Here is a 10,346-nt window from a genome sequence, read left to right as displayed (position 1 = left end):
CTGGTAATTATCAAGTCAAGGAGGTCTGCCAGAATTAGTTTTTAAAATTATGCAGTTTTCTCTCAACAAGCCTTTGGAGAGGTAAACAAAGCAGGAATGGGAATTAAGTAGACTGATATCGTAGGCATCCTGCTCAACACAAGAGCTACAAAGATGAAGAAATTGTTCCTGTTCCAAGGAACTTATCATCGATGAATAACACATGCTCACAAAGAGGCAATTATGAATGTACGATGATGGAGTGGTGCACATATGCTATATGTCTCCAGGAAGTTTGACTTGATTCAGATCATGGAGAATTGGGAAGACTTCCTGAATATCTGATTGAACTGAAACCAAAAGGATGTATAGGTGTTAACCAAGAAAACAGTAGGCATAGAATGACATGTCAGACAGCAGGAGTACTAAGGACAAAAGTAAAATGCTGAGAAAATATCTTGGGGACTGAATTGTGGCCAATTAATATGAGACCAGTCCCTGGAGAAGGACATCATGCTGAGTAAAGCAGAAGGGCAGTAAAAAGGAGGAGCGCTCTTGACAAGAAGGTTCAACACAGTCCCTGCAACAACAGACTCTAGCATTAAAGATTTGAGGATCATGCAGAACAAGGCAGTGTTTGTTGTGTGTATGATGGAAGTCCCAAACTACTGGATAGCAAGTAACACAACCACCACCACCAACAGCAGTCATTCGTATGTGATACTTTGAAATTCTGTGGCTATAGTGCCATATTGGAGCAAGTTCTCTACTGCACTAATGAACAGGGTTAGTGTAGCATTAAGACCTAATGGTTTTAAGTCAGGAGCCCCGAGGGGATAGTGCAGTTGTTCTCAACCTGTGGGTCGCGACCCCTTTGGGGGGTCGAATGACCCTTTCACGGGGATCACCCAATTCATAACATTAGAAGTAGCAATGAAAATAATTTTATAGTTATATGTAGATCCCACTTTTCTCTTGTCCATCCCCCAGGGAGGGGAATCTACCTATAACCTCCTCCCTGGGGGATAGGCAACAGAAAAGTGGGTGAAGGGAGACTCTGGGCAGTGTAAGATACGATAAAATAATAATTTATAAGTTATCAAGGGTTCATGAGGGAGGAGGAGTGGGGAGGGGGCGTGGAGAAAAATGAAGAGCTGATTCCAGGAGCCCAAACGGAAAGCGAGAGTTTCAAGAACACTGAGGGACGCAGCTCCTCGTCACGGGATCGTGTGTGGACAATCCTACTGAAAGCAAAAGGCAATAAATCATCACGGTTCGACATTGATGTGTTGAAAGTTCCACTTCAGTTTATGAAATTGTACCTAAAATCTGTCATTGCCTAAAAGTGAATACATCTCTGATGTGTACTTCAATCTTCGCCAAAATGATTTGTTTCTTTGATACTCCAGGACAGAGATTTTTTTTCTTCTCCACAGCCCTATAGAATTTGCAATCTGTGATTGCCTTGTAAAAATAAGAGTGCATATGTCACTATATTAAACATTTGGCGTTTCTAAATAGTCAATTATGTTGGTGAGCACAATGTATTAATTTAATGGCATGGATCATTCAGACCCAATTTGCAAGTATTGGGTCTTAAACTTCAAGTGCAATGTATATAAAAACCAATCTGACCCTTCTATTCTCTTAAATATTTATATTTTTGTTTTGTTTTCAATGTGTGAGCCGTTCAAGAGGGGTTCTGCATTCATTTCAGTGCTGCATGAAGACAAAAGTCAGCAATACTTTCTCTCAACTATAAAGTTACATTACTGTTGTACCTTCCACTGAACCCTGCCCTTTTAAAATACTCCAGTTTTGTGGGTTTAGCAAACTTTGAATTTTCACTTAGAAACTTACCTTTTTTATTATGCAACTTAAATATTTTTAGTTTGTTTTCAATTTTGTTAAAGTGACTTGATTAAAAGATGTCCCTTTTAAATAGAGGTCACCGGTCAGCAGAATGGACATTGAGAATAACTTGCCTGTGAGTGTTGATGTAAGTGTATTTGATTTTCTCCATGTGATGGTCCTTGTTGTATTGTTTGGCTCATCCTTTGAGAAAGCTGCCTTGCAGGCAGCTTTAGGTTATGGCCAATTTGTCATTTGGATTGTTCTGAACTTTGGGCTTATTCCTTATAAATTTTCTAAATTGAAAATGATTAGTTATATTAAAAACTTCTCAATGAACATGTCAGCATTTTATGAAAAGCCAGATGTTGTTAGATGAATGCAATGGATGAATTTTTTAAAACATACTTGATGGCGCACAAACAAGTATTTTCTTTCTCTGCAGCTAGAAATCTATATGTTAGAAATAATGTAGCTAAAAATGTGAATCTAAAGAATCTCTTTGCCAATATTTTATAGCAAGCATATGAACCAAAGTGATTTGAGTTTGTAAAAAAAACAAAAAAAGATAGTATGAACAAACTTTGCACTATACCAGAGTTGAACATCTAGTGAGATTCACATTCATACTAAGTTTTCAATATTGTGTTCTTTTTGCATTCATTTCATTTTTTTTTACTTTTATTAAAGGTTCAAAACCAAAAAAAAAAGAATGATGAGGGCAATGAATGTGTAAGTGTGCTTCACACAATTAAGTATGTGTGGATTGTGATAAGAGTTGTATGAGTCCCAATAAAATGATTAAAAAATAATAATTTTATGGCTGTGGGGTCACCACAACATGAGGAACTGTATTAAAGGGCTGCGGCATTAGGAAGGTTGAGAACCACTGGTATTATGAAGACCATGCTCCGTTGCTAACTGCAAGGTCAGCAGTTTGAAACCACCCGTTGTTTGGTGGGGGACAGTTAGGTTTTCAACTACCAAAAGTAATTACTGTCTTAGAAAGCCTGCTGAGATAGATATAGTGACTGAATGACAGTGAGTTTGGGGTTAGTGGGGGCTGTGAATCAAGCCATACCCTTTTACCCTTGAAGGCATCTTTCAGACTAATTTACTACAATGTGTGGCACTACCTTTGCTTTCTTTGGGGATATGGTCTGCTAAGAGGCAAAAGACACACACACACAAATCCATCAAAGCCATACCTCTATTTTCTGACTGGACCTTGGCTAGAGCAAGAAGACTTTCTTTGACTCTGGACATTTTTGGCTTCTAGCTCTGGACTCTGAATGTGGTTCCCCTCTTCCTGGCATTCAGATTTGAGACTGAACATCCCCCAAACCACTTGAGATATAATGTTTAAGTTTTGTGAGTTTCTGTGGGACTTTGCAGCTAACTGAATATCCAAGAGATGGGAGGAGTTGATGGAAGGAGGGGTAGCAGATGAAATAGAATACCATCTTGGAAGAGTTGGACATTTGGGTCATCTTTAATCTCCCACTCCTTGAAAATAGTCTAGTATAAATTATTCACAAAGAAATGATTGCCACCAAGACCAAGAATAGTTCTGAAAACCTAGATTGTAAGTTACAAAGTAGAAACTGAAAATCTTTATGTACATAAGAGATTGTAAATAGTAAAATCCAAATCCAGAAGAGGGAACTGTATTACAGCTTAAATACTGAGCATACAATTTGTGGAAGGCTATGGATGACAATGGAAACACAAAATCCATTTGCAGGATTCCCACATGGAGTAAGCCTCCGATAAATCCCCTTTGACTTTAGTCCAGAGATGTGACTAGCCATGTTATCAGACAGAGAGCATTATAAAGTCAATTACTGCAGATGTGGGTAGATTAAAATGGCATGCCTTTTCTTTGATCTCTCTTTTGACCCATGTTACATTTGTTCCAGTTTTTAATAATTTCTGCCTTCTTCTCACTTGAGGTTTTTCTCTGATTTATTTTGTAGTTGTTGAGTTTGGGGTGTTTAAAAATTATTTTCTGTGTATAAAATCCAGGATATGTACATTTATAGAGACAGTAACTGGATATATAATTTCCTATGGCATTCCAGTTGGAGGGGAGAGGGGTGTTGGGGGAAATTGAGAACTAACAAGATTGAGCAAAAGAAACAAGAGTGTTATAAAATTGATTGTGGTGATGATTGTACAACTCTTAATATAATTGACCTATAGATTTTATGATATGTGAATTATATGTAAGTAAAAGTAATTTTTAAAAGAAAAAGATAGTGAAGAACTAGGCTTAAAACAAGTTATAGATGAGAAGATGTGTCACATTGAGGAGTTCACCTTTGGGGAGTCACTGGAGGATTTAAAACAATCCGATACTCTTATCAAACTTAAGCTATAAATGGATTCCTATGGTGGTCACTTGGAGGGTCAGTAGAAATGGTAGCAGAGTAAGTAAGCGACTTTGAGGAGCAGAATATTTAAGGAAAAAGTAAAAAACAAAAACCCACCAAAAAAGGCAAAAGGGAATCAGTAGGAAGTAAAGCTGTGGAGTGGGTGTTATTGTTGTCATAGAGTAGAGACTGTGGACAAGGCAAGAGCAGCAGAGCAGAGCTGTCTAAGAAAACAACAACTGGAAAAGTCCCAGTAAAACTCCAATTGGCAAATCAGGAATGCCTTTAATAAAAGCAATTTATTTAAGCAATAATGTGTGCATATCATACATCTATATGGCAGTGTCTATATCATCGCTATCATTGACTATATGTGTGTGCATATGTATATGTGGCAGTATAGATATATCTTTGGGAATGGCCAGTACACCTTTGCGGTCATCCATCTCCTGACATGTTGTTAGTAAAATTTGTGATATGTGGCAATGTTAGTATTTCTAAGGGGATGGTTCTAGAAAGAACAGACTGCCCTTATTTAATTAGAATCAAATTTCTTAAAGCTATCACCCTCAAGTCTTATTTTTTTTAATTGATTAAAATAAAAGGTTAGCTAGAAAGCTTAAAGGGCAGGGATTTTGTACTAGAGGAAGGAGAAAAATTTGTAAAAGAGTGTGAATGACATTTGCCATGTCAAAACATTCTTGAAGATTTATGCCTGAAAGTTGTAAAAATAACTCTTAATTGTGGAAGTAGAATAGTTAATAGGTTAATGGTATTTCAGGAGTTTCAGATAAATTTTCTATAATTTTCCAAGTTCCACCACATTTATAGATTTCTTTTATAGATCTTAACATGAATATTGCTCAGCTTGCAATAAAAATATTAAAAATGAAACTGTAAGTGACCTTAAGATAGTTTTCCCCGACAGAGCAGTCGGAGGGGGCGGAGCGGGTGGGTTTAGGGACTAGTCCGGGCAGCACACGGAGTAAAAAAAAAAAAAAGATAGTTTTCCCCGTCTCCCAACACCCTGATCCTCATGTCAGAATTTCATGATGCCCATAAACTCCACTATTTGTCTCCAAAAGTAAGTGACTTCATCCTTCCCATAGGTGCCACTAGTGGCTTCTTGGCTCAGTCATGGGCCCTTGCTCCCCTACTGCACCTTGATGATGAAATCTTTATCGCAATCTCTGTCAAAATTTAGGAACATTTCCTCAGTTGGGGGAAAATATTCTGTTATCATTTAAAAGCAATTTCCAAGAAAATAATGCTGGGTTTAAAAATCCAAGCACAGTTACCTTGTATTCCTCCATAATCAGGAGAATGAGCTCATTCACTCTACACAGCATACAGTAAAAAACAGCAGGCTGTCACCCAAAGATTAATGTCCCCAATTGTCAGTGAAGCCTTGCCTTACACAGTGTGTACACCGAAGGGAAGCTGAGAAGAGTGCTTCAGTTCTAGGGCTGGTGGTTTTGTGACCTAAACACAAAAGACAATTTTGTTCAACATACTGTGAAATTTCCAGCTTTCTCCCAGTTGGGCCAGGAAATCTTGACTGTGCTAACGCATGGAACTTAAGATGATCAATTCACAAGGACATACTGAGCACTTCCAATGGGAAACTCTCAGCATCTTCGAGGTTGCTAGGACAAAGTTCTCACTTCCCTCTGACTCATCGTCCAAATCTCCTGCAGAGACAGCTAATGAGGCTCCAAAATTCCCTTGGTAATACACTCTACACTGTGTATGTGCTTGAGAGTGGAAAGGTGAGATAAAGGAAAAAAACCATATGAACTGAGCAGGGTTAGAAAGTGGCCTCTGACTCCCGAGACAGGCTGTTACCATGTTCACCTAACAGCAAGCAATAGCTTTGAGAGTGAAAGGGTTTCATGATTGATGTGTTAGTCTGGGTGGACTAGAAAAACAAATTCATAGGCACTTATTTATACGTATATAAGAAAGAGGTTTATATATAAGAGCAATTGAATATTGAGAACAGGTCCCATCCCAGTCCAGATCAAGTTCCTAAGTCCAATATTAGCCCATATGTCTGATACCAATCTATAAATTCTGCTTCAGACTCACAAAACACATGCAATGATGCCGAATGCAGGAGGATCACAGACCAGTGGGTTGGAAGTCTTCTGGATCCAATGGCGTTGTGAGCATCTCAGTGCTGACAGGGCTTCTCTAGGGTCAGAGGTCTGGTTGAATCAGAGTAGATTCATGTGGTTTCTCCAGTTCCCAGGATGTAGTCTTGTCAGTAGAGAGTCTCCAAGGGAGTGAGCAGAGAAAGAGAGTCTCTCTCGCCTCCAAAGAGGAAAATCCAGGAATTCCCAGAATTCTCAGGCGAAGGCCATGCCAACACAGAGGCTTCGTTTGCTAGGATCCAATTGACAGACTAGACTCCACCCCTTTGCTCTTAATCCTATCAAGTCCCAAATTGACACCAGATTATGTTACTGCCACAATCAATAAAATATATTCCACAAAAAAATCATCTCACATGCTATCCTGGGTATATGTGCTCATGTCAAAATATTTCTCCATGCCTCCACTGCTACCCCAGAGACACTGAAGAAGCTGCACATCAAAGCAAAACTACAAAGCTGAGCATGGTTGAATTCGATTTCTGAAATAAGAAAACCTGCTCATCTTGTGGAATTATCATATTACATGCTTTGAACATGAATTTAATAAATAACAAAATACTAGTATCCAAAATATAGAGAGCCTATGAAATATAACAATAGACATTTGTCATCTCTGTAGGAAATATATACAAATATTTTCCCTTTCTAATCAAAATCCCCAAAGAAATGTAGTGTTCTATCCATTGATGCAAAAATACGAAAACAAAGAAGAAGGGGGGAGGAAGACAAAACAAAGAAAGAGAGAAAAAACTGTTTCCAAGCTCCCAGCTCCCTGGCAGCTAGGACATGATTGTGAAGTCTGCTGCCAGTAGACATTTGAGATTTTGTAACTTGAGATAGTGATGCAAAAAACTTTGAGAGGGCTTGGAACTCAACAAAATTTTCAAACAGAATATTCAATATAAAAATAATTTTACATCATTGCCAAAAAGAACATATCATAGGTATGCAACGTTCAACAGGTGAAAATCAGTAAAATAACCCAAACTCAACTGCCAGTGAGTGAAAACTGACTCATAAAGAACCTATAGGTCAGGGTAGAACAGCCCCTGTAGGTTTCTAAGGCTGTAGCTTTTTAAAAAATCATTTGATTGGGGACTCATACAACACTTATCACAATTCAATAAAATATCCTTTGTGTCAAGCACATTTGTACATTTGTTGACATCATCATTCTCAAAACATTTATTTCTACTTGAACCTTTGGTATCGGCTCCTCATTTTCCCCTCCCTCCCTGCTCCCCCTCTCACGAACCCTTGATAATTGATACATTATTATTTTTTCATGTCTTACACTGTCCAATGTCTCCCTTCACCCATTTTTCTGTTGTGTGTCCCCCAGGGAGGGAGTTATAGGTAGATCATTGTGATTGGTTCCCCTAAGACTGTAACTCTTTAAGAGAGTAGCAAGTCACATTTCTCCCAAGGAGCAGCAGGTGCTTTTGAACTGCCAGCCTTATAGTTAGCAGACCAATGTGCAACCACTATGGCACCTGTGCTACTTAAACCTTATAGAATAAAGGACAAAAACATTGAAACACTGCAAAAATTCAAGGAAAGATGCATTTTACAAAATCCAAGACCCATACAAAAATTTTAAAAAGAAACTCAACAAATGATAATTGATGGGAAGGTTCTGAATTTAATAGAGAGCATCTATGAAAATTCCACAGCTAACAATAAACTTGATGGTGAAAAACTGAATGCTTTCTACCGGTGATCAGGAACAAGACAAGGATTCTACTGTGAACCCTTCTATTCAACATCATGTTGAATTCCATTGAAGGGGAAATTAGTCAAGGAAAAAGAAGTAAAATATATTATTCATACATGAAGTACTTACCAATTAAAGTAATGTTAAAATAGACTCTCCCTAATAGTAAGGCTATTTGAGACTCTTGCCTGTGGCTTGGGTGGATTTGCCAGTGGCTCAGTCTGATGAGACACTCTACAGATAAGTTTTTGGCTCCCACAGTGCCCCATAGCTCTCCAAAAATAAGGTGTTCATAATTTTAGTTCTCATGCTTTCCTCTTCACCATATTTGAATTTGTTAATTATGACCTTTGGATCACATAAACTGCTGAGCTTCTTCTGTGTGGACTTAGTGAAATTCTCAGGTGGCTGCTTATTTGAATATGAGACTTTAAGACCCCAGACATTATTTTGATTGATAGTCGGGCACCATCTAATTTCTTCACCATACGTTGCTGTAGCAGCCTTATCTTCAGTGATCATTTCATGAAGATGAATGTCAAGCAGGGCCATGATGTAAGAAGCGATTATTATTTTTTTAATCATTTTATTGGGGGCTCCTACAACTCTTAGCACAATCCATCCATAAATACTTTGTATCAAGCACATTTGTACATTTGTTGCCATCTTCATTCTCACAACATTTCTTTCTACTTGAACCTTTGGTATCAGCTCATTTTCTCCTCCCTCCCTCTGCCACCCTCCCTCCTTCCTGAACCCTTGGTAATTTATAATTTTTTTCATGTCTCACACTGTGTGATGTCTCTTTTCACCCACTTTTCTGTTGTCCATCTCCCAGGGAGGGGGTTCTATGTAGATCATTGTGATAGGTTTCCTTTTCTCCCCCACCTTCCCTCCACCCTTCTGGTATCACTACTCTGATTATTGGTCCTGAGGGGTTTATCTGTGCTGGATTCCCTGTGTTATCAGCTCTTATCTGTACCAGTGTAATCGTCTGGTCTAGCCGGATTTGTGAGGTAGAATTGGGATCATGCTAGTGGGGGGAGGGAGGCAAGGAAGCATTAAAGGACTAGAAGAAAGTTGTATGTTTCATCGTTGCTACACTGCACCCTGACTGGCTGGTCTCCTCCCGTGACCCTTCTGTAAGGGGATGTCCACTTGCCTACAGATGGGCTTTAGGTCCCCACTCCACACACATCCTTATCCACCATGATGTGATTTTTAGTTCTTTGATGCCTGATATCTGACCCTATTGACACCTTGTGATCACACAAGCTGGTATGCTTTTTCCATGTGGGTTTTTTGCTTCTCAGCTAAATGGCCACCTGTTTATCTTCAAGCCTTTAAGACCTTGGACATTATATATTTTGATAGCCAGACACCATCAGCTTTCTTCACCACATTTGTTTTTGCACCTGCTTTGTCTTCAGTGATTGTGTCGGGAAGGTGAGCATCACAGAATGCCAGTTTAATAGAACAAAGTGTTCTTGCATTGAGGGAGTGCTTGAGTGTATAACCAATGTCCATCTGCTACCTTAATATTAAACCCATAAATATATGCTCATAGATCAATTTCCCCATCATATATCAATATATTTACATATGAACATGCCTATATTTAGACCTCTATAAATGCCCCTTTCCTCCTAGTTCTCTCCTCTATTTCCTCTTGGTTCACTCTCATGTTCAGCCTTCATTTGGGTTTCAGTAATTCCTCTGAATTACCTCAAGCCCTACCAGTCTCCTATACACGCCTCGCCATTGATTTTGGATCACTTGTTCCTTTGTCCCTGGGATTGTTAACACCCACTTCCTTTCCCCCGCCTCCCACACTCCACTGATTATTCTTAAGTTGGAGCTAGAATTTAGTGCAAACCTAAAACCCATTCCTGGATCTATGTTTGTTTGTTGTTTTTTATTGCTGTAATTTAGGAGTTAATACGTATGTCATATCATTGCATATAGTTCAATCATATCAAACATAATTGTGCAATTGCTTCCATAATCAGTCTCCAAACATACTGCTTCTTTCTGGACTCCTAGACATCCTCTCCCTCTTAATTCCCCCATCCCCCACATATCTTTCTTCCCCTAAAACCCTTGTTTGATTTCTTTACCTATAGGCTCACACACCTGGGTTTCATTTATTGAAAACCAAAGAAACACCACAGTTTCAAGAGGTTGATCCCCAATGGTAATGCAACTCTTAGATACAGCCTAATATAAATAAACATAGCAAAATATAACAGAATGGCCATCATATGATTGCCAGAA

Source organism: Tenrec ecaudatus, chromosome 7, assembly GCF_050624435.1.
Source record: "Tenrec ecaudatus isolate mTenEca1 chromosome 7, mTenEca1.hap1, whole genome shotgun sequence".
Lineage (NCBI taxonomy): Eukaryota > Metazoa > Chordata > Mammalia > Afrosoricida > Tenrecidae > Tenrec > Tenrec ecaudatus.
The sequence above is the reverse complement of the archived record's forward strand: the minus strand, read 5'-3'. Positions refer to the sequence as shown.